The sequence below is a fragment of the Camellia sinensis genome, chromosome 4 (assembly GCF_055761805.1).
Source record: "Camellia sinensis isolate YWXY chromosome 4, ASM5576180v1, whole genome shotgun sequence".
NCBI lineage: Eukaryota > Viridiplantae > Streptophyta > Magnoliopsida > Ericales > Theaceae > Camellia > Camellia sinensis.
Window position 1 is genome coordinate 163,095,657 of NC_138964.1, and position 21,419 is coordinate 163,117,075.

Here is a 21,419-nt window from a genome sequence, read left to right on the forward strand (position 1 = left end):
CCATTTTAATAAGTAATTTCCCCCGTTAAGTTACAGAGATTTGATTATTCATTTCCGAGTCATTCATCTGGTCTTTGTTCAACTTGGTTTTCAATTCGGTAATCCATTACAGTTAGTCCAAGTCATCCAAAGTATAGCAGAAATACAAGGCAATTTCGTACATTAACCTCATAGCAGTAAACGAAATTCTGAAGTAATCATTCATAAGCCTCAGTTTCTACAGATTCAATCGTACTATGTGTCAATACAGAAGCAGTCATATTGATTGCGTATCCTCCCAGGTAGTCAGAGTTTATAATCGAACCAGTCTGCTGTCAATAGATTCCATCAGTTTTGAAGTACAGTAACACAAAAACAATCATTCACTTAGTCAAACAAGTTCATGGTAGTAACGGTAATACTGGAGTAATTAACCACGTGTCATGTATACGGTATTCCCATATTCCCCAAGCCCAAGTTACCAAATTTCATAATCTCATTCACGTGTTTTCCCAATCGGTTATAAGCATATGGTAAGAAGCTATTCGTAATCACATAGTCTGCCGTTGACGGTTCACATTCTTCTTAAGGGTTCGAGATTGATTCTAATTCTCATTCGGTCAGTTCCCTTAGCAACACGGCCCTGTTATTCAATCATAAGCAATTCACAATCCCCTATAATGTAATCAATCAGATAATAGCTCTCAATAAGGGTCTCCTCAGATCAAATCAATGAAAGTTTAACCAGGTCATAGCAGATGCAAGTTTTACCCAGTCATATCAAGTCAAAGTTCAAGCATGAGTCCTCAAACAAAAGTTCTCTCAGGTAAACAAAGGTCTCATCAAACCATAATTCTATCAGATTAGATCAGGTAAAGGTTCTAGTTCATACTTCATTCACTTAGGTACATAGTCAATAGTTTTACAGTTGTTCTAAGTTTCTCGGTTCTCAAGTCACATCAGAGTTATGTATCACAATAGTTCATATCGAAGAGTTTAGGTCATATACAATGTTACATTCTCCAAGTAAGTTTATATGTGGGTGCACAGGCATACAGTTGTTCATATTGAGAGGTAAGCATTACAGTCAGTATAGCAATTTCCCAAATGAGTTTTTCATGTAAGCATAAGGTACACAACGGTGTATCACATAAAGTTTCTCGGTGGTACACAATAGTAGATCGTTACACAAAAGTTTCAAATCGGTCGTACAGTCGCTAAAGTATAGGCTCACTAGTCGAGTCAAATAGTCTTGTCAAGTTGCAACAATCGTAGTCCACAATTTAGAGTTTATTGCTCAGGGTCTTTACTTAATCACACAATTCCAGAGTCATAATCCCAACGGTCAAGTTATCAAAACAAATAACATATCGATCATTCTGAGCAAAGGTACAGTCATATATATACATGTCCAGAGTCTAATAACCTTCCCAATACAGATTCACGAGGTCAATATACAGATGAACACAAAACAGTTTCCCCAGATACAATAGTTAAGGCAACAAGTCATAAGTCTACTCAGTCTAGATACAAATGCAGCGGACACAAAGAGTGTGTCGAGTTCAATTAATTAACATCCCCCGCAAAGGTATAGGCATATGTAAGTCCAAACATGTTCCATATCCAGTCAATAATAGTGTGTCTCCATATTTAACAGTTCGAGCATAGTTCAACAGGTCAGTCACGATAGTTCATATCAACCAGTAAGTCTCTAAGTGTTCATTAACCACGGTTCAATCCCATCAATACTAATAGTATTACAAGCATGGAAACATATAGACAGGTATGAGTCCAAAAGCAATTATCATTTAGGCATTCGTTCACAATTCATAAGCAAAAGTTCGTTCTTCCAAACTGACATAATTTCTCAATTTCAGAAGTTCCACACACGACAGTTCACGTATATAATTCGGGTTCATGGGTCTAATCATTCAATGATGTCAGTCAATATATAACGGTTCAGTTCAAGTTACGGTCATACAGGTTTTCTCAAATTATAGTCAATCATGATGTGTTTCCATGTTCAATAGTTCTAGCATAGTTGAAAAGGTCGTGCCTAACAGTTCACATTGAATTGTTGCACTACGGTACAAAGATCTAACCCAGCAAATTCTCGTCGTTCACAAGTCCCAACAATTCTCATAGCACACGTGATTCGTTAAGTTCATAAGGTTCCGAGCATCTCAGATAAAATTTACATTAAATAGTGAGTCTTCAAGATAGTCAATAGCTAGGGTTCATAATTTTAATAATTCAATTGGTCCAATCAACATGTCCACAATCTATATCAGGTTAAGAAATGTACACTTTCCACACAAATTCCCATATAAACAATTGCACATAATTAAGGTAATACCTGCGTTAGTTGTTTCAGTATTCTGAGCATTTTCTGGAACTAGGGTGTAGGAACAGAACCAGTCGTACTAGCATTAGGCCTAGTGTTGTTCGGATGAGTTCACGGGCAAGATTTAGCCAAGTGCCCTCTCTGACCACATCTAAAACAGGCCCCTGACAGGCGGCGACAGATGCCCCAATGTTGTTTCCCACATTCTTTACAAATAGGTATACCATTGTTTACATTGTTTCCCCTACCTTCCTTGTTCACAGTTATTACCCTAGATTTTTCATTCGCAGAGGTCATTGAATTACTAGTCATTTTGACTTTCTGTTTTTTCTGTTTCGCTCTTTCTGATTTAGTTGATGATGTTGATTTTGATATTTTCAAGGCTGCTATGTTTGCCTCGGACATTAAGGCCCTATCAAGAACATCCACATATTTTGATAATTTTAAGACGCCAACTCGATCAAACACATCTAAGTCAAGCCTACCTTCAAATTTTCTAGCCTTTTTGTAGTTAGTGTCTATCATGTGGGGTGCATATCGGGCTAACTCGGTAAATTTTGTTTCATATTCAGCCACAGTCATTTTGCCTTGTTTTAGTTGTTCAAATTCGAATACCTTCATATCCCAGATGCATTGAGGAAAGTATTTTTCGAAGAAAATTTCTTTAAACGTCTCCCACATCACACCTTCATTATCATTTTGTACTAACATCCACCATCTCCTAGATTCTTCTTTAAGTGTGAATGTTGCTAACAAAACCTTATGTGCCTCAGTATACGGAAATACCTCAAATATTTTCTCAGTTTCTAAAACCCAAGCCTTAGCTTTCAACGGTTCAATACCCCATGAAATTCCGGTGGTTTCATTTTATTGTATTTCTGTGTCAGTGTTACCATATCATAACTAGCTGGTTCAGGTACATGTATTTGCCCTTGTTGCTGTTGTTTCAGATTTTCGGTTAAGGCTTCAACCATTCTTTCTAACCCGCTAATTCTAGCGTCAGAAGATTCAGATTCGTCTATATTCCTTATCCTTTCCATTGGCTACACACAAACAGGGTGCTTATTAATATAAGGAAAGTTCTCACTGTTCTCACATTTCATTTCATATCAGACGTGTTTATACTTTCATTTCAATTCAGATACAGTCACATGATCCCTTACTTTTATACGTTCATATTCACATAGATTCCACATTCGATATTGAAATTAACATTACATGTTATTCCACTTAACTTCTTTGATCATGCACAAAGGTTTCATTTCAATTCATTTTCAATAACGATGTGTTCATAATAGTTCATACACTTAAACATGGTAATGCAATATCCTTATTTCATTTCTAATACATCCTATAGTTCATATGGACACATGTGTGCAGTATAACCTGGCTCTGATACCACTCTATCACGACCCAAACCCGCCCTTATAGGTTTAGCATCGTAACCGGCCAGTAATCCGTGGACTACCGAAGGCCTCTGAATAGATTAACGAGATTAAGGGGCTAGCGGAAGTAAATACATAAATATAATTGTCCAATGAGCTATGCTGACTTATATGAAACGGAATATTTAAAAAAACTTTATATACATATGCAATAGCCATTCATACATTGTACCCACACACATTATAGTATCTTAAGTTCAGCCAACAGAATTAAATCAAGTCATACATATACATAAAACCAACAGAACTTGAACACAGGACACTTCGGGAACGTCCACGTGAGGCACAATGGTTGGCTGACAACAGAATACAGGTCCAGACAAAAGCCTTCAGGCTCGGGCTCCAGAATGCTCACCTACACATATATATACACACAATGAGCTAAAGCCCAATGAATAACATTAAGGTAAAGCGTTTAGTGAACGAAATCCGAATATATCATAAGCAGAAAACAGACTAGAGCATAATCATTCTCATATCAGAACATAATAATGGTACATTCCATAAAACACATCATAGAACGTCTTCCGACTAGAGTAATCGGTTCCGGATACCGATTAAACACATATCACTACAATGAAGTGGCTAACGAGATCTCGTGATTACTTGTATGTCATGGACCCGCATTTTCATGTCGTCCCCCATGACTTGGAACTATCTATGGATGCCATAATAGATTTCAAACTTGGGATGTTCGTTCACGTAAACAGATATCATTTCAGAAAATCACAGCTTATCACATTTCATTTGGAACATAATTCATATCAATATATCTTTACAGAAATGTTACTCACAGTGGTTCCAACAATGGTCAATCAACCCTCGATTCTTGACCTACAGTCACAAAATACATAACACAAGCATGTCTTATCATTACACATTCAAGAGACCATTAAGGCTTAGCTTGTATTACATTGATTCTTATTCTTTCTTATCACAATGCCTAGCACACACACACACTTGCAGTCTCGGAACTTAGCATATTCTTTTCTTAGTGTGCTTCTAATCCATAACCATATTATCAAAGCTTAATTGAGGCTTAGAAATGCCTAAGATGCAATGAGGATGCCAAAACATGCCTTGGAACACTTAGGAAAAATTTCTGAAAATAAGGTCCACGCTCGAGCGTAGCTTTCCTCGCTCGAGCGGACATGCAAAATGTGAAGGGTCGCTCGAGTGCACATTCCTTCGCTCAAGCGATCTGTAAAAGACATGAAACTTCTGGGAGCTTGCAATTCACGCTCGAGCGGACTTTTGGTCGCTCGAGTGTAGTGCACGCACTCAGAGTGGTCGCTCGAGCGTGAACTCCCACGCTCGAGCGTAGATGCAAATTCTGGAATTTCCAGATCCCACCTTCAAGCTCAAAACTCGAATTTTAACCTTCAAAAACACATCTCTTGTGCCCCAAAACTTGAGATAACATAGCAAACTTGTAAAACATGAAGAATTTAGGATCATTTCATAAAATCATGGCCCAAGGGTTTGCCAAAAGTTCCCAATTTCAACTTAAACTTCAAGATTGTTTATGAACACAACATGCATGGATTTTTCTTGTATCAAACTTCTCAAAACATGATCAAACACCACAAAACAACTTGAAACTTGATGATTTCCCCAAATGAAGGTGAATTTCAAATATGCAAGAGAGGATTCATGGAAATCATGCTCAATTGGTAAGAAAATGCACATGCATGCATGAATTGCCACTCAAATCTTCCTTCTAAGCTCAACACACACCCTTAAACACATAATCTTCATGTTGATAACTTAGATTCATAATTTAGGGGTTGAAATTCATACCTATAGTCTTGAATTAATCTAGCTCTAGCTTAGTTTTGATGAATCTAAGCCAAGGTCTTCAATTCTCCTTCAATTCCTTCCTCTCTCTCTCTAGAATTGCACACACTCTCTCTCTAAAATGAAAACCTCAGATTTTTCCACTAAGGGAGATGAAAGAAATGAGCTCAAATGAGCTTATGGGTTACATGTATAGCTATGGTGCTAAAAATACTTTAATTAGAACATAAGGCTTGCCAAACGCAACTTAACGAATCAGACTAAATCAATTTTTAATAAAACTTGCCATATAGTTCTAAAAATTTCAAATAACATATTGACGTGATCAATTTTGGTTTTAGGTGCCGATAAGGCTTTCAATTTATATATTAAAGTGGAATTCCAAATAGATATTTCTATAAGTAACAGATAGAAGGCCAAATATCATGCAATTTACATATTAATCCCATAATTCACTTGATCCACTCAATTAGCATATTTAATCATTGATTAATTTCTAATTACGGGCCGGGGTTATTACATCGCTCACTGGCATTCCTGTTGCCGTGGCGTTTTATGTCAGGTATCAAAGAAACCGAAGGAAACACCGAGACCTTGCAAGGCGACACTCAGCCTTGGTTAGCTTGAAGAGTGCCCAAGATTCATGAACTATTTTTCTAAGTTTCTAGTTTAGTTTATTTTATTTTATTTATATTCGTGTTGTTTTTATGTACTAAGTCTAAGTTTTAAGTTTTTATTGGAGTTGTAATTTAAGAACTTTTAATTTCTGGGTTGTTAATTAATGCTAGTAATATTGGTGACAACAATTGATGAGGGGCTAGTTATTAACAAAATTGATTTTAAGTTCTAAATCTGATTATGATGTCCTCAAATCTTGGGGTGTCACAACCCCTATTTATAGGAATGGATAGAGGAGCGTTTTAATAGACTTTAACTTTTTTGATAATTATCTCTAATTTATTTAGAGATAAATATCAAAATATCACTTTAATAAAGTGCCATAATTTTATTGGTTTAACCATGTGACAAGTGGCTTAATTTGATTAGTCAAAAACTTACTGCATCATTTTAACAGTAATATTTAATTTGACTATCATGTAATTTTGATTTGAGACCAATTAGACACGTGACAAAATTTATTTTGTCAATAATTGTGTCATATTTTGTAGGCCTTTGTAATTTTGTCATTGGCTAAAATGTTGCACGCTTACAGCCCCATAGCCCCATTTCATCACTCTCAATTGTATCTTTAATGAAGTGACAAACAAAATCAACCAATTAATTTTCTTCAAACTCTTCTCTCTCCTTTCAAAATTATTTGTCACCTTATTAAAAGTATAATTAAAAGTGATAATAGAGGGATATAATAAGACTCTGTTGCAAATATCTTCCCTTGACGATTGATGCATGTAGATTACGAAGTGGTTAAGTCATAATTTTAAACACGTTATACTACAATTTCATTTACATTGTATCGTAATTGACACGAATTCACTTTATGCTTATTTTTTAAGGATTGAGCTGCTCTTTCAAATATGAATGTGAGAGGTTCATGGGATCTATCATGGGACTCGTTTAGATAATTTGAACTGTCTATTTTATAAGATCTTTTGTGTATATCATTCATGAAAAAAAAATTATATTTATTTGATAATTGTAGTTTCTTCCATTTTATTATGTTTGTCTTAAAAAAATTGAGAGTCTATTTTTAAAAACATATTTATTGATTATTTTTTAAAACAAACACGATAAAAAAAAGAAATTACGATTATCGAATAATTTAATTTTTTCATAAATAATATATATATATATATATATATGTTCGTATAAAATGCACAATTTGAATTACGTGGATCCCGTAGACTAGGGGTGTAAATTTGGTCCGTGGCCTGTAACACTTGCCTCTTAATTAGTCGTTGATTTTATGGTTAATCTTAATTATGTATTTATACGTGCATTTTATGTTTATTTATATGTTATGTGCACCATGTTTTGTTTGACAGATACGCTAATTTGTGAAAAAGACCTATCTGATTCGTTAAATTGTAAGATTGCCAATTAACTAATGGGCTAGGTGGGTAGAGCCTAATTCCCCTTAAAGTAGGGTTTAACCAACTTAGGTGCCAGTAAGAAATAATTTAATAAATTATATAATTAATTGAAGTAATGTGGTTCTAATTTCATTAATTCACGTTAAGTAAAATTAGATAATTTTTATGTCTATGATGAACTCAAATAAGAGAGAGAGGGATACAATTCGAGAGGGAGAGAGAGAGAGTATTTTAGAGAACAAGGAGAGAAGAAGAGAACTTGAAGCAACTTCACTAAATTAACTCTTGAGGTAAGAATTCTTCCTAATTTCTTGCGTGAGAATAATTTTCATCTTGAACACATGGAATTTAAGGAGAGAATGAGGAATTGGGTAGTGTAAGTTGCGTTACAAACCCAAACAAGAGGAATTCTCCAAATCTTGGCATGAATAAAGCTCACCTACTTGGTCTTGCATGATTGTAAGTGAGATTTCCATGGTTTTGTTGAAACATAGAATTCCCTTATGCATATGTTTTGTTTTCTTCTCAACTTTAAAGTTGTTCATGTGATTGTGGGACTCGGGTTTAAATTTAAAGTTTTATTCTTGGTTTGAACTTGGTATTTGTTTGTACACCATGTTGGATAACTTTTGAGCTTTGATTTGGTCAAATTGGGTTTGAGTTTTGAAGAGGGAGAGCTCACAAAAATAGAGCAGAATTTTCGATTTTGGACACCCAGAACCGCATGTGCGGTAGGGGTGACTATACGTGCAGGAGGCACTGGTGCACGTACGGTGGGTAAGCCCGCACGTGCGGAGAACATGGGAACTGTTTGGAGTATTCTGCATAAATTGCACTTGCTGGCGCACATGCGGTGAGAGTCTCGCACGTGCGGCTATTTGGTAGCCTCGGTTTCATTTTTCTGCTTTGTTTACCTTACTCCCGGGCCTCCGTTAGCGTGATTTGCATCTATATTTGACGTACATTTGCATTGCACGGGGCATTAAAAGAGAGTAAAAGACCAATTCCTGAATAATGAAAATAATTACTTGGTTGTATAGCGAATTAAGTGTGCTATGCTTATATCTGTTTGTGTAGGTCAAACGTTATGTCCCAGTCATGTGCATCACGGAGCCAACTATGAGTAACACTGTTGTAAAGATATGTTTAAATTTAGAATATCTCTTTTCTACCTTATATTATTCTCTGTTTTGACGAGTTTCTTTTATTCTTAATGAATGATGATCCTATTTTCCTACATTGTATTTCATGGCATCCTTAGCACCTGTCCGTATTGTTATAGAGATCTTTGTTAGTTTTAATTCCTGAAACTCCTGTTTATTATGTTGATGGACATCATATCTAAGCACCGATTTTTATGACCACCTGTTCGATTTTGTAGACCGCCTGTATTAACTTGCTATGGGATGTACCACGTATACTTTTGTGCTTTCTGTATAAGATAAGAATCTGTTCAGTTTATGATTTGCCTTACATTATGATCATCATTTAGAACCCTTTTACACAGTTATTATTTACTGAGCTCTAGCTCACGTTGTGTTATATATTATGTAGGTGATCCAGTTCAGGAGAAGATGTAGTGGTGACGACCTTGCCTCGATTTTGTTAAGCTATCTGTTGTTCCTCACTATGAGGTTCCCATCTGTCGAAACTTTTGGGGGTGGCGAGTGATCACCCATTTGAGTAGTCACTCTTATGTTATGTACAGTTTCACTTTGCTTACATGAACTTTCCTTTTGTTGCATTTTCACAAACTTGTTATGACTTGATGTATATATGCATATATGAAGTAAGTCATTTTGTTTCATATAAATTTTCACAACTCTTTGGATGTTTTACTTTCTTATGCATTCGCTTTCACTAGCCTCATTCGTTTGCTTGTTCAGTTAGGCCTTTGGTAATCTCAAATTACTGGCTGGTTACAACACTAAACCTATAGGGGCGGGTTTGGGTTGTGACATGGCCCATGGGCAACTTGAAGCTCGCTCGCGGTCCGGGATGGGCCTGACCTAGTTAGGTCTGGGTTCAAGCCCAACCCAAGACCCTAGACCTGGGCTTAGGCCATCATTTTGAATCCTGACTTGGCCCATGGGTCGGTCCATTGACCCACTCGAAGCCCAGTCCGAGGCCTGGCCCGCCCGATACCTAGTATCATTTTTATTGGAAAAGAATAAAATTTTGATAAAAAAATAGAAAAAAAAATGTTTTGGCCTGCCCAAGCCCAAGCCCAAGCCCAAGCCCAATCCCGAGTCTAGGCCTAGGCTTGCTAGTGCGTCCAAGGCTCGAATATCTCTTACGTCTGGATCTAATTTTTTGGCCCGTAAGCCGGTTTGAATTTTGGCAGAAGCCCGAACAGCCGGACTGGACCAAATTTACACCCCTATCATTGACCTTTCAAGTACTCTCAACTTCATACTTGAATTTAAAAAAAAAAATCTAATTGAAATGAAAATTTTAAGCTATTTTGAATGTTGAGAGATTTAGGTTAAGTTTGGCATCCCCTAAAAAATGTAAAAAATCAAAAAGTTACTATTATATTTAAGTCACATCATCCTATTTAAATCACATCACATATCTATCATATCACTTTAAACTTAACTCATATTTTATAAAAAGTAAAAAAATATATTTATTTAGAACATCCTAAATAACCACTTACTAAAGGAAGAAGAAAAATTAGTTATATATATATATATATATATATTTTCATTGTGTGAGTCCCACACCTATGTGAAACATTTGGTAAAATTTTTGATAGAATATTTAGGCTCTCTAGCATTACTCAAAAAAAATCAAATACAAGAGGATAAGAGTGACGTGGCGGTATACCATTCTTTCATAGGGTTTGAATGATAAGAAGGGGGCCCAAAGCATATTCTACAATTTTTTAATTACGATAAAGTTGAAGACAAAACACAAAATGACAAATACAGCCCTTATGTTAAGCGTCTGCTTGTACTGAGCTAGCATTTAATAATACAGAGAAATTATTCATTGCTCTATGACCATTCCCCTACATTATTACAAGTGTTCAATTATTTCCTTTAAGGGCTAATTTAGAAACACAGTTAAAAGTTAATTTATAATTTATAATTTATTTTAGATTATATTATTTTTTATTTTTTTAAATATTTAAAAAAAAAAAAAAATTTTAACCAACTTTTCAAAACCATCCTAAAAGAGACAAATAAAAATAAATGAATAATATTTAGATTGGCATACCACTTGGATTTGTTCATGGACAATGAATAATTTCTTAATAATACATGCAATGTTTAGAAACTCGGCCCGGACTAGTAGAATCGATAATCGGGCTTTGTTCCGGTCCGGAAAATCCTCTAAACTAGGACAAGAAGCAAAATTGGTGTAAAATGAAAAAATTGAAAAAATTATCAGTCGAATCGTTAAATTCGGCGACCCGAAATGAGTTTGGAGAATCGGCTGGTTTTGTTGAATATATATATATATATATATATCTAAAAAAATCCCAAATCTTAAGGCTAACAACAGAAGGGTTTCGATTCCTCTCTCTTTCTCCTTCTAGGTGTCAGCGGTTTCGGCCTCTCACTCATTTATCTATATCTAATTCTTTTTTTTTTTTTTTTTTTTGATTCTTTCACTAATCTAATTTTTAAAATATTGAATGCATGACTAAACACGTCAATTTGGGCTGTCTATATTTTTTTTGTCGGTGGTCTCAACTACGCCACATCTTTATGATACAGGTTGCCATCAATAATTGTTGTTTCAATAATAAATGATATCATATCTTCTTATCGTATAATATCTTATTATCATATATATATACATATATAATTAGTATTTATCCTTATAATATTTGTAGATCTCTCTTTTAAAGGGTGTCATGTACGCCCATCTCTAATACCGCAACAAATTCAACACTAAATTTAAATTTAATAATTTTTTTTTGATATTCTAATAGTCTCATCAAATCTATATTAAACTGAGAATATATAAAATATTTCACTAAATTGAGGATGCTTTTATATCTTTTATCAAATCACTATTCATTATCGTTATATTGTCACCATTAAATGTCCCTTAGAAGTTTCTTAGATGATCACCACAAGACAAAATTTTATCACTAGAAGGTTGACCTCTTAGTCGACCCCTTATCATTTTGGTCACTAATGTTGTTCCTTATCTCATTGTGAAAATTTTGTATTGATCGGTCGACCAACCACTGATCAATCGGGCTGATGACCAGACAGTCAACTGGCTGGTTATTCGCCCAATCGATCAGTAATTTGATGAAAAGTTAAATCCTTCTGTTAAAGCAGGTGATATCAAATGAAGTGTTTATTCAAATTTGGTGAAAAAAGTAATGCACGGTTAGAGATGCCCTAACATAACTTATATTAATTATTTTTAAAATTTAGTATTTAAAAAATTTCTAATTAATCTAATTATTCATAAATAAAAGTTAATATAATTATATACATATAAAAATACTTTACAAATTAATTTTCTTCTATTTTTCTCACTTTTATTCAAATATTCAAATTTTATATTAAAATTGCATATATTTGTTATTTTTTCGTCTACCTTATTCATATTAATATCATTAATTTATATTGAGTTATTAATTTATATTGAGTTTTCTATTTAATATGAAATTATTTATTGGAAAAAAATTTATATTTAATTTAAATTTTATATAAATATATATCATATGTAGGCCTGTTTGGGATATGATTTTTATTTTTTATTTTTGTTTTTATAAAAAAATAGCCAATAAGATAAAATAAGTTAAAAAGTCAATAAGACAAAATATCATAGGAAAATTTACCAATAAATCCTATTTCATAAACTCTTAAACCAATTAGTCCCAACTTTATTCTTTTGTTCGGGTAAGTCCTATCAGTGGGGAAGTTTGTTACTTGTTGATCCTATTTTCCATATTTGGTTCTTTTTTATTTATTTTTTTATTAACCATGTGAAGCACACACTGTATCCAACATTCCAAAGCCTCAAAGGCTTCGTCGGAGACTCCTTCCGACTCACCACCAACACCGACAAAACAACGAACAGGCTTCGTCGGAGACTCCTTCCGACTCACCACCAACACCGACAAAACAACGAACACGAACGCGAAGTTCCACAACAGAACCAGAATCACGATCGACTTCGAGTACGCCCAATCGCTCTGCCTCGCTTCGATCTGCTCCGCCGCCGCCTCTCTTACCCTCAACTCTGTCTCGCGCATCATTCTCCGACTGCCGCGGAGGCTCGGCGGGCGGCGCACGAATCGGCGGCTCAGGAAGATCTGATCGGTCAGCAACGGCGTCGCATCGATTAGCTATTGTGTGTGTGTGTGTCTGTCCCTCGCAATGTATGTGTGTATCTGTGTGTGTATCTGTATGTGTGTGTATCTGTGTGTGTGTGTATCTGTGTGTGTGTGTCTGTCTGTGTGTATCTGTGTGTGTGTATCTGTGTGTGTGTGTCTGTCTGTGTGTGTGTGTATCTGTGTGTGTATCTGTGTGTGTGTGTCTGTCTGGGTGTGTGTATATGTCTGTGTGTGTGTATCTGTGTGTGTGTGTCTGTCTGGGTGTGTGTATATGTCTATGTGTGTGTATATGTGTGTGTGTATCTGTGTGTGTGTCTGTCTGCCCCTTACAATGTATGTGTGTATCTGTGTGTGATAGGAGAAAGATGGGACTAAACGGTTTAATAGAATAAAAATGGGACCAATTGGTTCATAAGTTCAAATTTTGGGATTTATTGGTAAATCTCCCAATATCATATCTAAACTATAATTATTTCACATTTTTTCTTACAATTATCAAATCAACTAAAAAAATAGTCAACTATCATCCCAAATACAACTTTTTTAGGTAGTCTAAAATAGTCAAATAACCATAAAGTCAACTAAAATAGCCAAGTTTCCAAATGGGGCCACAATATGTAAAAACAGTATAAAAAGGATATTAAAGAAAAATCAATGCTCAACATAATTAATTAATCTATTTGTTTTTTCTTAATCCAACCACAACGTACTTATATTTAATTTTTAAAAATAAATTTGATATTATTTCCATTTTTACATATTTTTATTTGCAAATAATAAAAAGAATAAAAAAATTAGACTCACTTTTAATTTTATACTATTGATTTTTCTTCTATTTTAACTATTATTATTAATATCAAATGAGTGTTTACTTTATTATCTTATAATTTAATATCATATAAGATTATTATATATATTTGTTTCAGTTATATAGCATGATAGAACTAAGATTATTAAAATATATATAAATAATTAAAATAAAATTATATATATATATATATTTAAGTAACACTTTTACAGACGATATGGCTAAAATTATCAAAATAAATGATTAAAATTAATCTTTAATTTTAAATGACTTTTTTTTCTTCTCTAATTTAATCACTATTTTTAATATTAAAATTAATATTTTTATTATCATATATATATATATATAATATGGGATTTTTTTTTAAGGTCCTTGGTATTAAGAGTTTATAGCATAAAGGACATCAAATATTTCATAATGTCTAAGGTCCCTTACACATTGATCCAGAGAAATTTCAATCTCCAGAGAAATTCTCTCCAAATTTCTCTAGACTTAAATTTCTCTGGACTTCTCTTCAAATTTCTCTGGACTTCCCACTATCCAGAGAAACTCTCTCTAAATTTTTCTGGACTTCTTTCCAAATTTCTCTGGACTTCTTTTCAAATTTCTCTGGACTTCTCTCCAAATTTCTCTGGACTTCCCACTGTCCAGAGAAATTCTCGCCAAATTTCTCTGGATTTCCCACTCTATTTTCTTTGGACAAAGTAAGTTAAAGTCTTATCTTAGCCTAAACTCTCTCTCACTCTCTAATATTTTTTCTTTGGATATATGGTTGCAGAAGAAGCTTCTGATTCTCCAAATTTCTCATAGCCATTATTGGTTATTCAAAATTAAAGAATTTCTCTAGTTACCTACCAGGAAATATTTCTTGGTTATCTAAACTTTTTTATTATTGGTCATTCAAAATCAAACCAAACCAGAGAAATTTGGGCTATCTAGAAACAAAAAAACAATCATAATTCTCTCTGTGTTTTGAACAAACTAGAGGAAATTGTAATTGTTTTTCTCTATGATTATTTTTCTAAGAAACATTTTATCAAACAAGTTAGCTTCAAAGCTCATAGCTATATGTTTTACAGTTCTAAAAAGAGTTTTGTCAAACCAAATCTCACAGTTATGTGTTTTGGAGTTCTAAGAAGCATTTTGTCAAACAGTTTAACTTCATACTATATACATGGATGTTTATATGTGTATGAGTTGTAAGAGAGAGAGAGAGAGAGAGAGAGAGAGAGAGAGAGAGAGAGAGAGAGCAATCTCCTCTTGACCAGTGAAGAAGAGGAGGATATCATACTCAGGTTCTGTCAAGTGGATCTCTATAACAGTGATTAGAGATATATCTAGGTAGTCACTTTCTGGCTATTTGGTGTAGAGTATCTCCATCGGATAAGTTCTTCCAAGAATTGTAAAGATATTGCAGTTAAAGGAATAACTTGAAAATTTCTCTGCATCTAATGTGACAGATGTGACAATCAATCGAAGGTCAAGTCTCCTCTTTACAAGCTGCTTCAACAATCCAAAAAGGACATCAATGTGGATTGTCCTCTCATGAGCTTCATCAAGCATTATAACTGAATACTGAGATAAATTCTCATCAATCAAAATCTCTCTCAGAAGCATACCATCTGTCATATACTTGATTACTGTATCCGGTCCGGTCCAGTACAAATGACGACGATGAACTCCGATGATGGAGGTAGAGTTCGTCGGAGAGAGAAGAGCAAAGAGAAAAGAAGAAGAGGGAGATGCAGTTTGATTTAAGGGAATCAAATTTCTCTGTGATATATGGGTGTTGGGGATTGAGGGACCTTAGATATCATAAAATAATATTGTGGATCTCTTCCATTATTAAAAATGGGAGAGGGACCTTGGACTGATTTTCCCTATAAAATACACCTTCATAGTTCAACCGAACCAATATTTCATAATATTTTTTAAATAGTTTTATATATATGTACACACACACACATATATATATATATATATATAATAAGATTAATATTATTCTCTTGTAATGCATAGATTATAAAATATTTCTATAAATAATTTATATATAGGCATATATAAATAATTTAACTTAATTTTATAAAATATTGTTTAAAAAATTAATCCATCTATCACACGGGTCAACTGCTATTCTATATATAAAAGCAGTATTTATCTTCAAAATTTTTCTCCCTCCTATGTGGCATATCTCTCTTCTCTTTTATTTATTTATTTATTTAAAGTGCCATGTAACATATCCTTATATCTAATTATTTCTAAAATTTAATATTTAAAAGACTTCTACTCAATTTGAACTATCCATAAATAAAATTTAATATAATTATATGTACCAAAATATACTTTGCTAATTAATTTTCTTCTATTTTTTTCTCTTTTATTCAAGTATTCAATTTTTATATTAAAATTAAATATATATATATATATATATATTTGTGTCTATCTTAATTATATTTTATTATTAATTTATATTATGTTTCATATTTAAAAAGAAGTTGTTTATTAGGAAAAAATTATATTTAATTTAAACTTTATATATATATAATTATGTATAATATGTATAAATAGATTTAAAATAGATATTAAAGAAAAATCAATTCTCAACACCATTAATCTAACTATTTTTTCTTAATCTAACCACAACATACTTATATTTAATTTTTTAAAATAATATTTTTGATAAATTCCATTCCTACTTATTTTTATTTCCAAATGAATAAAAAAAAATTAAATAATTAAAATCACTTTTAATTATATGTTCCTATCCCCCCCCCCCCAAAAAAAAAATCACTTTTAATTATATGTACCTATTCCCCCCCCCCATTTAACTATTATTATTAATATCAAATTAAATGTCTATGTTACTATGTTATAATTTACTATCATATAAAATTATTATATATTTAACACGACAGGGTTAAGATTATTAAAATGTACATAAATAATTGAAATAAATTATTATATATATATATATATATATATATATTTGTTTAAATAACAATTTTATAAAACGATAAGGTTAAGATTATCAAAATAAATAATTAGAATCATTTTTAATTTAAATGATATTTTTCTCTAATTTAATCATTATTTTTAATATTGAAATGAATATTTATTTTATTATATTAAAATTAAGTAGAAAAGTATCATATATATTTATTTAAAATACACTTCCATAGTTGAACATAACGAAAATTGCACTACATATTTTGTAATATATTTTAAAAATAATTCTATATATGTACACATAGATATATACATAAATAATTCAACTATAATTATTATATATTTATTTATGTTATATTTTATATCATGATAAAATTAATATTATTCTTTTATAATGCATACATTGCAACATATTTCTAAAAATAATTTATATATGGACATATATAAATAATTTAATTTAATTTTATAAAATATTATTTAAAAAGAAAAAAATTAACTTGTGCATCGCAACGGTCAACTAATAAAGAGAAAATACGGTGTAAATTTAGAAAATTTTAAGATAAAACGTATAGATATTAATAATTAAAAATCTTAAATTTTTGTATGTATTTGTAAATATTTTTTAAAAAGTTCACTGAATTGTAATTCTTATTTTAAATTAAATTGTTATATATTAGAATATAAAAATGTTTAAATTTTTTAAAACATCATTTTTAAATTTATTCTCAATAACACACTGTTTCATGTTAATTGTATATATATATAAATATTTTTTTTTATAAATCAACCAAGTGTGGATAAGTTTAAATTAATATTATTCTTTTATAATGTATACATTGCAATATTTCTAAAAATAATTTTTATATAGACATATATAAATAATTTAATTTAATTTTATAAAATATTATTTAAAAATAAAAAAGTTAACTTGTGCATTGCATCGATCAACTACTAGTGTTAAATAAAGAGAAAATACGGTGTAAATTTAGAAACAAAATTAGATAAAACATATAAATATTAATAATTAAAAATCTTAAATTTTTGTATGTATTCGTAAATATTTTTTAAAAAATTCATTGAATTATAATTCTATTTTAAACTAAATTGTTATATATTAGAATATAAAAATGTTTAAATTTTTTGAAACATCATTTTTAAATTTATTTTCAATAACACACTGCTTCATGTTAATTGTCTTTATATATATATATATATATATATTTATAAATCAACCAAGTGTGGATAAATTTAAAAATAATATTTTAAATATCTCTAAAGTCACTCATTAAAAAATTATATTTTTTGACCCGTTAAAATTTTAAATTAAATGTCATGTTTTAAAAATAATGTCATATTTTAATTTTGTCCTAAATAATACTATATAAACTAATAAATTTCATTAAATTTTCTTAATTACTCGAGTTTTCTCTATTCAATTATTTTACCGTCTTATTTTAAACATAAATTTTATCATCACAGTAAAAAGACTTAGGAAAATATATTAATTTGTATAAATTTTATTCTCGTAATAGTGACATTTCATTTTTTTTTTTTTGCAAACTTTTTTGTTAAGTTTTTTCATCTTTAGTGAATGTTAAAAAAAATTTACACTTTTAAATTCTACCAGACGGTACCTAAAAAGTTGAAGAAAAAATTTAACCAAAGACATAAAAAGTTAAAAATGTCAATTTTTTTCCCTTGTTATTATTATTATTGTTATTTATTTCTTTGTAAAAAAATTGATATCAATTAAAAAAATTATAAAAAAAAAAATAATAAATTTTTTTTAACAGTCCCCAATCACAAAAGGTGGCCTAACCACATAGGAATGATCTCTGGGAGTCAGACTCTAAGAAACTGAAACTATAAAGGCCACTCAATTAGGCAGAGTTTCGAATCCATACTCCTAACAATGAGGATAGTTCACTCAGGCTCAAAAAATTTATCTTACCAATCATATATAATGTCATTCAAATAATATAATTAATCCCAAAAAAATGGTATAAAAAACCTCAAAACTCATGTCTCAAATGTCTTATCGGGCAATGATAGAGACCATTAAAAATGATATTCTATAATAATCACATGATGTGGTATTTATTTTTTTTTTAAAAAATTAAAATAAATAAACACAACAACACTATAATAATGGATGAGATCTACTATCACATCATGAATAATAATACTAATTAATACTCTCCCTCATTTTTCAAATAGATAGGTGCCCTCGCTTAGTCAAACGGCATATTCTAAGGGTGGTCCATGATTTCAAACCCAATGGATATAAATTGTAACCCTAATGGTCCCACCTTTTTAACCTATATGCTCAGTACTCTTTTACCATTGAATGTCTGTCGGCCCAATGAGAATTTTTTGGGGGTGATTTTAGATCAATATTGTACACTATTTCTCTTTTAAAAGGAGACAAGTTAAAGCACCCTATGTCCTTATTTCAAAAATATTAATTGTTTGGAATGATTTAAATAAATATATTTTTTAATTTTTTATAAAAATATATATAAAATAATAAAAAAATAATATGATAAAAAAAAAGAAATAAAAAATGTACTTATATAATTACCAATTAGTGGAAGGTTGGAAAATTTTTATCAAAATGTGAGAAACTTTTTGGGTGTAATTTTTGCTATGTTTTTTACATAAGAAAAAGTTACACCTCCATAAATATGTAAATATTTTTAGTTAAAAATTAAGTTAGATACTGTGTAGTTTCTCCAATAAATTTCAACATTCCTAGCATGTGTGTTGGCAAAAAAAGGCTGTCCGTTTGGTATGGAGGTTTGAGACTATTTTAGTCACAAAACGTAAAATAAATTATTTTAATCACAACAAATAAAACCTCACATCAAATCCATAATCATTACACTCTTCTCTCACAAATAAAGCTAAAAAGGTCAAAAAGCTAAAATTTTTTTCCAAACTAAGTTTTTTAACTCAGTCTAAAATAGTCAAAAAAATCAAAAAAACAACCCACTTTTCAAACGGAGGCAAACTCTGGTAGCCTTAAGCATGCTGTTTGTTGGTAAGGGAGGTGTGCATGTGAATTTGACTGGAAGTGGGCATGGTGGAAGGAAAGTGACCACACAACTGACAATTCCTAGAACCATACTGCATTTCTTGGATATGTATAGATATAAGATACATATGTATATATCAAAATGAAAAAATGTTAGGAATGACAATGGGGCAAGGCGAGTTTGTACGTTTTATCTTCATCTTTGTTCAATATCATATCTGGATCAAAAAATGAGGGAGTAGACGGAAATGTATTGGAGATGAGTTAATTTTATAACTTTAGAAATAACGGTATTAACGAAGATGTGAGATGATATGGTATATTATTATGAATTATGTTTGATAAGTGATAAGAATTAAAAGATTTAAAATGTAAAATAAGTAAGTTTAAATGAATATTAAGGCCTCGTTTGGGAACAAGCTAATTTAGTAACTTTTTGACTATTTGGCTAAAATATGAGCTAAAAGAAACTAGTATGTTTGGGATGACTTTTTGACTTTTTACGAAAAGATGTGCAAAAAGTAGAGAGAGAAGAGAATCTTTGACTTTTTGGTATGGGTTGTTGGCTTTTTGGCTAATTTAGTAACTTTTTGACTTTTTGGCTAAAAGGGAGGGTTCCCAAACGAGGCCTAAATGTAGTATTTTAATATTATAGTCTTACTATATTCAAGAAAATCAAATACAATTGAGGAGGGGGGGAAAAACTTGTCATTACTCATTGCCTGGCTCCTCATTTGGAGTGAGGAAAACCAAGGTAAGAGAAATTGCCATCTTTAGAAAATATTATACAAACTAATAAATTTTAAAATTGATGTGTCATATGGTGATAAAAAATTTAAAATTGAAATAGATTATTCTTTAATTATATAAAAAAATATCAAATCAATAAATAAATAATAAAAATTTATGATATTAATTATTAATATTTATAATATCGTTTACTAGTTTGTCAATAACTTCATTGTAATTCTCCCTAGAATAAAAGAACAAGTACAAGTAACACGTTGGGAAGCATGACTAGCTTACATACATACAAACATGCATTGCCTCAAATGATGTATGGTTCTTTGAATCAGCTGCGGGCTCATTATTCTAAGATTGAGGTGTAAAAATTTGGACTTCTATACCTCACATTTTTGTTGGATCAAAAAAATTAGTTAAATAGTGAACAATTTGAAGGGGAAGGGTCTGACAAATTACAATCGTAATCCATAAATTTATATTCCTCACTAAATTAAGGTATCAAATTTTTTTTTATATATTGTGCTAATTTAGTCAAATTTAGTCAAATTCAACTGTGCAATGCGTCCCAACCAATTCAAAGTACCTTAATTTTACACTCAGAAAAATTATAGGTGCTGCTACTAGCACTTGTCTAAAATTCTTGAACCTCTCGTTACTTTTGACTCTTCACTAACAAATATAAAAATTTGCAAAATTATTTCATACAACTCACTTAATATTAAAAATAACCCCCCTCTGAAAACCCTAACCACCACCAATCAACTCTGGTCACCCTCCCCCCCCCTCCGATGAGAGAAAGCAACTCTGTGTATGTGTGAGAGAGAGAGGTCGGGTTAGGGTTGTAAGGGTTCTACGGGAATGGCATCTGCTGAGATGGAGGTTTGCGTGGGGTAGGGAGATGCGAAGCTGGGGCTAGGGTGCCCACCAGACTGTGGGGTGAGGGAGGGTGAGAAGGGGTTGGGC